Below are 11,597 nucleotides of genomic sequence, written 5' to 3'. Positions count from 1 at the left end.
AAAATTTATTTAATTGGAAATTTTAATTCGGTGCCATGTTGCGAGATTGAAATATTCTAACATATGCCAACAACAACAAATTACGATTACACATGTAATTGCGCTAAGTCTTACATTGAACTTTTAAACAATTATGTTTAATACAGAGTTTATGATGAAACTTTCTATCAAACTAAATTTCCATTAACATTTTTATTTAGTGCCACGTGGCGAAAAACAAATCTTCTGATATTTGGATTTAAAAAAATTACAAGAAGACATTAAATTGAACGGCGTCTTTAATTTTTATTTTCAGCCATTCAGGTTCAACGCCGATTTTATACGAAAAATCTGTGATAAAACTTTTTTTAAATTAAAATTTCCATTTAGATCTTGAGCGCAACTAAAACGTGACGATGACGCATACAATTATTCTTCATACTACATTTTGTTCTGTAGAATTATGTTAAGCATGAAATTTATAAATAAAAATCTGTATTAAACACAATTTTTAATAAAAAACTTTATTTGTTGCCACGTTACGAGATTCAAGTCTTGCAGCATATGTTAACAGAGAAAATGAGATAGCATAACATGATATTCCTAATATCACATTTGTCTTTTATACAATTATGTGTAAAATAGCACTGAAAATAAAAATTGTTATGAACTAATTTTTTTAATTAAAATTTTTATTTAATCGCAGTTGCAAGATTGAAATATTGGAAGATATGGCGACAAAAAAAAGGAAAGTTAAACATGAAATTTACCTCACTTTTGTATTTGGCTTCTACAGATATCGGTGAACTTAAGACTCGTAATTAAAAATGTGTACCAAACATATTTTTTAAGTAAAAATTTTATGTAGAGCGTTACATCTCGAGATTCAAACCCTTGAAATATATAACAACAAAATAATGAAGCTTCCACATTAAATATTTTTATATCTCATAACTGACTTTTATGCAAATATGTTTAACGTATAATTATTGATACAGATTTGTTTTTAATAATTTTTAAAATTAAAATTTATCTTTGGTGCCACGTTGCGACATTAAAGTCTTCTAACATATGGTAACAGCAAAAATGACGATAAAATATTGAATTATTTTTAATCTTCAATTTAACTTCTATAAATCTATTTTACAAATCAAATTTTCAAATAATATTCGGAATAAAGGCTTTTTAAATAAAATTTTTTTCACGTTGCGCCGAGCCGTATCGACTAACCATGATAGATAAGATGGATTAGCAAAGATATACGTAGTTTGATGGGGAGGAGGGTCACCGCACGGAAGATTCTGGGCTTTGTGACGCCACGAAGCGAGTTTCCTAACCTTAAAATGGTAAAGCGAGGTGATTGGAGATTCCCGACTAGTGGGTTAGGAACGTTGTGACGTAATAGTATTGGAGGTTTCCCCGAATAAAAGAAAATATATTTATTTATCGCAAAAAATACAATAAACTCAAAAGCTCTGCCTCCTGCTTAATTTCAAATTTTTATGTGCGCGTTCTTTCCCTTGTTTTTATTTTCCACACCAAAATTTCTCTGTGTACTATAAAGCATTAAAAACTCCTATTTCCGATTTTTCAGCTTTCTGAATCATTTTCGCATTTTTCTTCACAGTATCTCATCGGAAGCTAGGAATAAAACAGAAAATTGTATTCTCAAAGTGGAGTACGTGAACTGGTGAGATGGTTCCCAGTTAAGGATTTTAACTGCGGTTCATTTTCGACGATCTGCATGATCTGAGTATAAAATAAAAGTTTCACAAAGACCTTAATTATATCTCTTAATTATTTCTTAGCTGGTCGGTAAGCTATGGTGAATTTAGTAATGAATTCACGTGATGTAGATTGCTTCTTGATTTTATCCATGGATATCTCAATTTTCCCAGCAACCGTGTGCAGCTTCAAAGATTCTTCTGAAGGTTTATTGATGGTAAAAGTTTTAATTTTTTTATTTAAGACAATCTCTGATTGTTCTGGCAGGCATTTCTAAAAAGCGGTGTGGTTATGCCGATATTCAGCGTGAAATATGATTTAGATCCACAAAAAGCAGAGACACTTCTTTTACAATGAAATGATCTTCAAGCCTTTATAATCCTGGCCAGTGTCTGAATGAATGTGCGTTATAACCAGTAGCTTGTTTGTTCAGGTCTGATGCTGGTCGTCTACATAGGTGTTTCAGGATATAAAATGATTTATGACAACAGATTCTAAGAACTGGACGATAGACCTCATCCTCCAAAACCAACAATAACTTGTCTGCATATGTCTATTTCTAAAAATTGAACACATTCAGCCTAAAGAAGACAGATTATCGTCTTGGCGAGGGTTGTCTCAAATCTCACTTCGTTGCAAACAAACTGCCTCGTTTCTGCCTTTTTGTAAAGTTTATAGCTGTTCTCTGCTTGTTTTTTATTTTTCTTGTTAATATTTCTACTGCTCTATTTATTATTATTCACTTTACTTTGTTCTGTTCCCTTTAGCTTTCTTTTGATTGTACTTTTTGAATTCTCCTGATTGCAATATCACATAACCTATATGCACAAAGTTTATATTTGTTTTTAATCAATTTTTTTAAAATAAGGTGTGACACATTACAAAAATCGAATGGTATTCGTAATCCGAGATGATCCTGCATACATATCTATTTCCCATGTATGAAATTCAGAATGAAAGACGTGCAGAATTAGTTAAAGGATCGGTGAATGATTAACAAAGTGCTTGGTACCAGCAGATATCAATTCATGCGGTGCATTAGAAGACAATTTTCAATTTTTATATAAAAAAGCTTTTTGTTCTCCTAAAAAAATCTTCCAATCCATGACTTTCATCAATTTTCCTCATTTCCTTATCTTCAACTTGATCAAGTTCAGTGTCACAGTTCATTCTATGAGGATGTGGGAATTTATCAAACAAGTCTTTTCCAAACTTTTCGGTTCTTGACTCTCATTTTGCTCCTAATTGTCGTGATTATCGGTTTCGTCTACCTAGTTTTTTAATTATTTCACTTGCATTTGACTGAATAGCTACACGATTTCCCATTGAATTAGATGAATCATGTATTGCATGTAGAAATATTCTGGGAAAGTGAATTTTGGCAAATCCTACAAACATCGACCATGCAGACGAATTTCGTGAGGGAGAAGAATTTTAAAACATTTAATACTGTTCTTTGGAAAATACTTGATACTACTGTTACTCGTTAAAATTATATGAAATCGATGTTCATTCATTCCAACAACTTAAGTTCTGATGCTGGAGTTCAAGAGTTAAATTGATCTGAGTGATCTCTGCACTTGACAAATCACAGATCTCTGCACTTGACAAATCAATTATAAAATTCACGTTGATATCGTGTTTACCTCCTTCTTTCACTTCTGACAATTCACGCTCATAAAAAGTCTCTCAATAGCTTCACCTCTGAGGTCTTGCAATTCGTAAACACAAATCAGGAGTTAGCGCCAGCTAATTACCCGTATACTTTCAAAAATTCTTTAGTCTAGCCAGATTCACAACCCCAGTGGGCACAAAATTTGGCGACGTCTTTACAACATCGTTACGACATCTTTACGACATCCTTACGACATCCTCTGTCCATGTCGTTTCGGTGTCTTTGCGATATCGTAAAGACATCGTCAGATCATACGACTTATTTAAGATATCTTAAAGACACCTTAACGACATGGACATAGGATGTCGTAAAGTTTTCGTGACGATGTCGTAACGATGTCGTAAAGACGTCGCTAAACTTTATGCCCACTGGGACCTTTATCAAATTCACGTCTCTACCTACTGATGCGCAGAAGATCACGAAACTTGTATCTAGGTTTTTGTCCTTTTCAATGACTTACTGCTGTATTTCATTGGTAGATTTGAAAGTACAAACGTACAATGTCGTGCATTATTGTCAGTCTAGATAATGTTTTTTAATACCGATAAGTAATTATGTGTAACATAACGCCACATATGTTCCTTGAGAGTGCGAATAAAGCGCTCGCACATTGCTGCTCTAACATTAGGATCGCTTACAGTATGAAATATTAAGTTATATTATGATAAAAACACTTCCAAAATTTGTACATGAAACTCTTTTACCTTATCAGTTTTTAAAGCTTTTGGTAAATGTTTTTCCTTTTCTTTGAGAATACTTTCATAAGCATTTTTTACTCAAAAGCTGTTTAATGACGATGTGACTTGACCCATGCGTACTTACTTGAAGTGTCAGTCACTACGAGTAAGTATGAGAAACTATCTTTTTATGTTTTTAAACTCACTATTTGTTTTTTAAATAATATTTTGAACAACTTTTTTGATTTTTACTTGTTTTTTCAACACCGCCTTCCTTTTTCGTGAAATTTCATTATTAATTCTGCTACACATACTCCCACTCTTATCTCCTATCTAGCGGTTGGTGCTACTATCTTCGCCATCCCATGCCAAGCAATCTCGAAAACCTGTGTGGTTCTCGTGTTTGTCACCCTTTCAAAACGCTACTTTTCTGCTGTTGTGAACAGTATTGTTTTTTGCTTTCTTGAAGACCAGAGGTCATAATATGGCGAAAGAGGAAAAAGGGGCGAAACCGCTGTATATAAGATACTAAGTTTCCAGTAATACGTTCATTCCACTTCCCGGTAAGCACAAAATTTGGTGACGCCTTTACGGCATCGTTACGACAACTTTACGACATATTTACGACATCCTATGTCCATGTCGTTAGGTCGTCTTTACAATATCTTTAATATGACGTATGATCTAACGATGTCTTTACGATATCGTGAAGAAACTGTAACGACATGGACATATGATGTCGTAAAATTGTCGTAAAGATGTCGTAACGAAGTCGCAAAGACGTCGCCAAATTTTGTGCCCACTGCTCAAGAGCATCATGTTTAGAAGGTGTTTAAGTAATATATTTCTTTTTGGAGCATAAATTTTTGGAGTAATTGAAATTATCCTATTATTATGTAAAGTGGCGTTACTATTATAATTATCTTCATCGCTCTTTTGCGTATTATTTGCATCGTTACTCTTATTTTTCATATTTTCTGGCTCACCAACGTAAAACGTGTTGGTACATTTTACATTTTTCATGCTCATTTCTTAAGAAAGGTAAATAAAGTATTTTACGCATTTCAGCATAGACTTTTGTCATTGTTGGACTAAACCCTATTTCTGATATTTTTCAGTCTGTTTTCTGAAAATTAAAAAAAATTTCCGAGCGTGTTCTATATTGATCAAAAAATAAATGCATCAAATCAAAGAAAAAAAAGATGCCTGCTGCGCGACCATTTTCTCATTGCGCACTAGGCGCGCGAAGTTTGAGCACGTTGTCGGCCCGCGGAACGCTCTAGCCCTTCGCGCTCGTTTTTGTACGTTCAATGATTAAGCTTTAACTAAAACTTTTTAAATATAATAAATATTATGACTTACATCGAAAACTGTAATTTTAACTTCTGTGGCATTACAGCAATAAGTTGTAACTAAAATTTAATTTGATTTGTTTTTAAAGAAGGTTCTTGTTTAAATCTACTAAAAACAACGTTTTAAACTTACAAAAATCTTTGAAAAAATTGCATATTTTTGAAAATGATCCAACTTCTACAAATTTTGTCTTATTATGAAATTTCATGAAAATAGTTTGGAAATGCAGAGAAACTCTTCAATAGCTTTTCCTTCTGTAGCCCTTCCGAGAATTGACACCGTTATTGAAGAGGTTCACTGTACATATATTTTATATCTAGTATCAATTTGGATTGATCTTTCATAACCTATACAGCAACTTTTTTTTAAAGTTCTCAAAAAGTTAAAAAGCATATACTTTTTTTTTATTTTTATCAAATTTGAAAATTTCATAAAAATAATTTGCAAGTCTTTTTGCCGTGTATAAAAAAATTTGGTAAAAATTTCTAAGACTAATGAAAAATTTTCTTTTTCAAATTTTTAAAAAGATCAAACTTTTTGAATTTTTGTCAAATTGAAAAAATTAAAAAAGATAGTTTCTAAGTATATTTGATGTCTAGTGAATAAATTTAATGAAATTACCTAACCCATCAGAAAAATAATTTTTTCTATTTTTCTGCACATTCTCAAAATTTTTAAACGTATATAATTTTTCCAATTTTCATCAAAAACAATATTTAAATAAAAAACAAAAAATTCTACATTTTAAAAGTGCTCTCAATTTTTTTATTTCGGTTGTAAATATCTGCCTTAGGAACTCAGACATCATTTTGGGAACCCTGAGAAGTGTTTTAAAGACTGACTTAGTTGGACAAAATATAATGATTTTCGGACTCTGTGAGTGCCGAAACGATAAACGAGATTTTATAGTAAGATCTAAAATATTCTGAGTTCCTCTTGAATTCTGAATAATGAATCTGCACTCCTCGTAGTTCTCCGAATTCTGTGAATGCCCTGAATTCTGTGAGATCTGTCAATTTTCCGAAATAGTCCAAATTCTTTTGCTTCCGCTGGATTCTCCTATTTCCTATGAATTCCACGGAAAGCCTAGAATTTCCCAAACACCAAAAATCACGTGCATTCCTTTAATTTGTACAATTTTTGCGATTTGTGAAAATCTTTTAATGTCTGGAATTCTTGAAATCGTCGAATTCATTTTATTTGTGAAATTCTCTCAATTCGGGAAATCTTTTGCATTCATAGAATTCTTTTAAATCATGAATTTCATACTTTTATTTTTTTTCACAGTTTCTAATCCTGATTCACCTGAGGAAGCATATACTCATTTTATGTTGGGTAATATTGTGGTGCGAAGTCGTCCTCTTGTTCTAAATCATATAACCACATCTCTTTATGATATTCGTGAGGGAGACAACATTACTATACACAAAGTGATAAATGGCCAATTTGCAATCAACGATGTTATTGACGGCGTTATGTTCCGCGTTAATTTTAATGAATATCACCCATTGCCGTATGATCCGCCGGTGAGTGAAAATGAACATGGCTTCGTTGAGGTCATGCTTGGCCCAGGTAATTGGTTCTACGAACGTTTGAGACGCAAACAAGGATATGTGGACCATGGGCGAAATACTGGTCGAGTAGAATACTTCTGTACAATAGAAAGAAATGAACGCATTTTCTTGGTTTCTTTACTTAGAAATCCTCGACGACATGTCGTACCTCCACTCATTCCTCGTATTCTATTCATAAATCACGCAAATGCTTCTTTTACTGGAAAATTATATCCAGCAACTGGTGAGAATATTGAATACTTGGTTAGAAGTTTTCGAGTTAGTCACTAGGCCCGGATTGCGTGACCGATGGATCTCGCTCTTCGCCCTTGATGATTTATTTATCTCGCTCAAAGAGCTCGGGCTTTCTATGCGCTTCACCTACATTTGTAGCAGACTTTTTGAAACTAGAGGTCAAAGCATCGACAACTGTAATTGGGTGATTTAAAATTACTTTTTGTTGAAACTTCTTCAACTTCAACAGATAAATTCTCATTGCGTATCTCGTGCTTCGCACTCAATCACAATTCGTCTGAAGCGAGACCTTTTTTATATTATCTTGTAATCTTTTATAACAAATTTATCTCGTATTAATTTCTGTACCTCTGTTCGTTACTGCTATTTCTCTTATGGAATAATAAAGCACAAAATTTATTTCTCATACTCACTATATTTCTTTTTCCTAATTTGTAATAATTAATATTCGCAGCTGCCGTGAGAAATGTATTATGTGATTAAATTTAGATTATTACGATGCATAATGCTCATTGATATTGAAACAGACGTATTTTTAATGTCTTGCTTTCAAAATTGGAAAAGTGTGCACCCGATTACTAAAAACGTCAAAAGCAACTTTTTATATCTAATTTAGGCGAATAATTTTGATATTATACATTTTATTGCATAATAATTAACAAAAAATTTGCTTCACTTTTTTGAATGAACAACTTTTTCTTTTTTTCTTGGCATGGCCTTGAAAAAATTATTGAGGTAAAATTTGTAGATAGTAATAATCTTGGCTATAAAGTTATAGAACCTGTATGTAAGGTGCGTGCCCAAAATTATCTGATATCCATTTCATCGGAATTTTCTACAGCAGCATAATATTTTTTAAATAAACAGACTTCTGAATGTATAATAAGTGAGTAAAAACATATTTCTGTAGAAAATGATATCAAGTTTTAAATAAATGTATGAATTTAATATAGTGTTTGCATTCAATAGTTAACAGTTCCAAGTTTGAAGCGTTGTAAATTAAATAATTGCGAATTAAGTTTCAAACTGCATCATAGTTATGCGCGTTATCTGAATTTCGTAATCTCTTTTATCTAAAATTATTTACGGCTGAAAAATTTGTATTTATAACTAATAAGTGTTCTATTTTGAAAAAGATTTTATCCTTATAGGAGTATCTAATATGTAGGTGCTAATTTGTTGTGACGGACAACTTTGCATGTAGCAATTTTGCACTTATTCAAGTATGCACGTCAAAGACCGAATAGAAAACTCTGCAAACGTATCTCTACATGTCTAAGTCTACAGGAGCAATATTTTAAATATTATTTATAAGAAAATATACCTTTTGCATTATTAAAGATATAATTTCTTTTAATTTACTTTTTAATACTTTTATCTTATTCGGCTTCTTTGAGTTTCTCAGTGGGCATGGTGAAGTTTGATGTGTTTATTTTGCTCAAGTAACTTACCTGTTTTTGTTGAAAAAAAGTAAATTAAAAAAAAATAGGGGGTTTTAAAAGCTTAATGGAAAACCGCATTTTGAAAATTTGCGATAGAGTCGTTAATATCAGATTATCTTACTGCAAGTAGCATGCTTTTCTCGAAAATTATTTGATGAATAGGTAAAAAATGTTTGAAGGTTGTTCAAAAAAGCATTGCCGGAAAATTCCGAGCATTTTAAGAATTTGAGGAGTATCAAGAATATTTCCTGGAATTCTCATGATTACTTTTAAATTTTCTGCACTCTAAAAATTCCCTGACTTCTTAGAAACTTATAATTTCTTCGAATTCATTGAATTCTTTGATTACTTAGAATTTCGCAAGTTTACTGCATTCCCGAAATTCTTCACATTCATTGATGTTCTTTTAATCTCTGAATACCTTAATTTCTCTTAATACCTTGAAATCACACAATTCTTTGAATTCTTAGAAATCTGCAAGTTCTCTAAATTCCTCTAAATGGCTGAATCAGTTGAATTTCTAAATTTCGTTGAATGCCTTGAATTCGCTTAATAAATTGGATTCTCTGAATTTTCCTAATGCCCTGAACTTCTTTAACTCTCTGAATTCCTTAAATTTAATAAATTCCTGGAATTCTCTATATTTTTTGAATTCACATAATTGTTTTGATTTTCTGATTTTATTGTATCTTCTGATTTTCTAGAATTCATAGAATTTATCGCATTTCTGGAATTCCTTAAAGTGATTATTCCTTTAATTTTAGGCTTTGAATTCGCTAAATACTAAAAATTCTCTGAAAACTTGAATTATGTGAAATCCTTAAATTTTCAGAATTCCTTGAGTTATCTGAATTGCTTGAATTTTTAGAATTCGTGGAATGCCTTGAAATCACTTAATACATTAAATTCCGTGAATCTACTGACTTCTCTGAATTCCTTTAAATTACTTAACTTATCTAAATTCTTTGAATTTTGTGAATTTGCCGAATTCCTTAAATTTACTGATTTCCTTAAATTCTCCATATTCCTTCAATTCACCTAATTGATTCAATTCTCTAAATTCACTGAATCCTCTGTTTTTCTAGAATTGACGAAATTTAGCGCATTCCCGGAATTCCTTAAAGTCATTATGACTTGAACTTTAAGCCTCAAATTTATCCCTATCACTTTTAACGAAACAATTCCTAAATGACGTCATGTTAAACAAATGTAACATTTTTAAATGGAAAATAGGAACAAGCGTCACCTTAACAAAACTCCATATTATGTTTCCAATTTCACAATAATATTCAACAACCCTTATTACTTTCAGCAAAACAATTCGAAAGTCTCTACATGTAAAACAGCAATACAATTTTAAAATAAAAAATAGTTACGAGCGCCATCTTTACAAAACCCTATATTATGTTCCTAGCTTAACAATAAGATTCGGCAACCCCAAAAAAAACCCCATTCATTTTAACTGAACAATTTGAAAGTATCTCCATGTCAAATATTCATAACATTTTTAAATTGAAAATATTCGCACAAGTCACCTTCAAAAACCTCCGTGTAATGTTCCAAAACCATCAATAAGAATGAACAATCCCACAAATTCACCCCTATTTAACGAAACAATTTAAAAATAGCGTCATGTTAAATAGATGTAAAAGTTTTGAAAAAATAGTCAGAACCATCACCTTAACAAAACCCCATAGTGTGTTTCTAACCTTAAAATAAAGTTTATCAACCACAAAAACAACCCCTATCAATTTTAACGAAATAATTTATAAGTCTCTCCATGTAAAACAGCTATAAAATGTTCAAATTGGAAATAGCGGCACAGGTCACTCTGCTAAATCCCCAGGAGATGTTTTCAAACCATCAATAGCATTAATGGTTCTTTAGTCGCTCAAATTTTGTCAAATTAGTATAAAAATTTGCAAAAATGATGTATGACAGTATTGCAAACAAAATTTATTACATTTTCCTATTCAATGAAAGACGCAATACTTCAACAAATGACACAAAAATTTAATTCACCTTTTCGTGAAGATCAGTATTCTCATCTATGCAATTTTCGCGAACCACTTGAACAGAAAAATAGTTCTTGCACGTAAATAATTGGCCATGGCAACACTTCATTGATGCTGAAGATCGTTTATTCTTCAATACACATGTCCGAGACAAACCGCCTTTTGGAAGGTTTCACTCTTCTCTTCTTGGTTCAACAACCCCACCATAATTAAATTTGAGAAAAACACTTATATATTGAGGTAAATGTGTGCAATTGGTATAAAGATAAGATGTTCTTTCATCAAGCTCAATGACAAATTTTTCAGAAAAATTCTTTGGTGCCGCCAATATTCATCAAGGCGTAGAAAACAACACAGGGTCATCTCTTTGTTACCCTGGAGACCGAGAAAGCGGCACACATTTTTTCGACAATGTCCACTTCTCCTTTAGTTACGTTGTAGCCCAGGATAATTTGGGGCTTTCATGTGTGGAGGTTCGTTTCCTTGTCGCCATGTAATGTTCACAGTAGTATTACAAAATTATTTTTTCGAGGTATATAGGAAACCAGCGTTTTGTCCTTTTAGAATCCAAAAAGAAAGGAATCCAAAGCTGATAGTCAACATTCTATTTGATTTTTTTATCAGTCTGACTAATCGCTTGACAATATCTACTGAAGAATTTAAGACTGCAAATGGTCCATCTGGTTGTTTTTTGCAGCATATGTCCATATCGCTCGTGTAAAAACTTTTAGCATCATATTAAGCGAGAATATTCATTCCGTATTCTGCTGTTTTTCTGGGAATGTATTGAATAAAACTGCAGCGACCCGTAAATGGATGCAGCATTTCGCTAATTGCTATATATTCACTCAGTGTTAACGCCGGTCTGCAGTTATTGACGTAAGCTTAGGAAAAGTCACGAATCGCTGCCATTTTTTCAACTT

Source organism: Belonocnema kinseyi, chromosome 4 (assembly GCF_010883055.1).
Source record: "Belonocnema kinseyi isolate 2016_QV_RU_SX_M_011 chromosome 4, B_treatae_v1, whole genome shotgun sequence".
NCBI lineage: Eukaryota > Metazoa > Arthropoda > Insecta > Hymenoptera > Cynipidae > Belonocnema > Belonocnema kinseyi.
Note: the sequence above shows the minus strand (reverse complement) of the source record.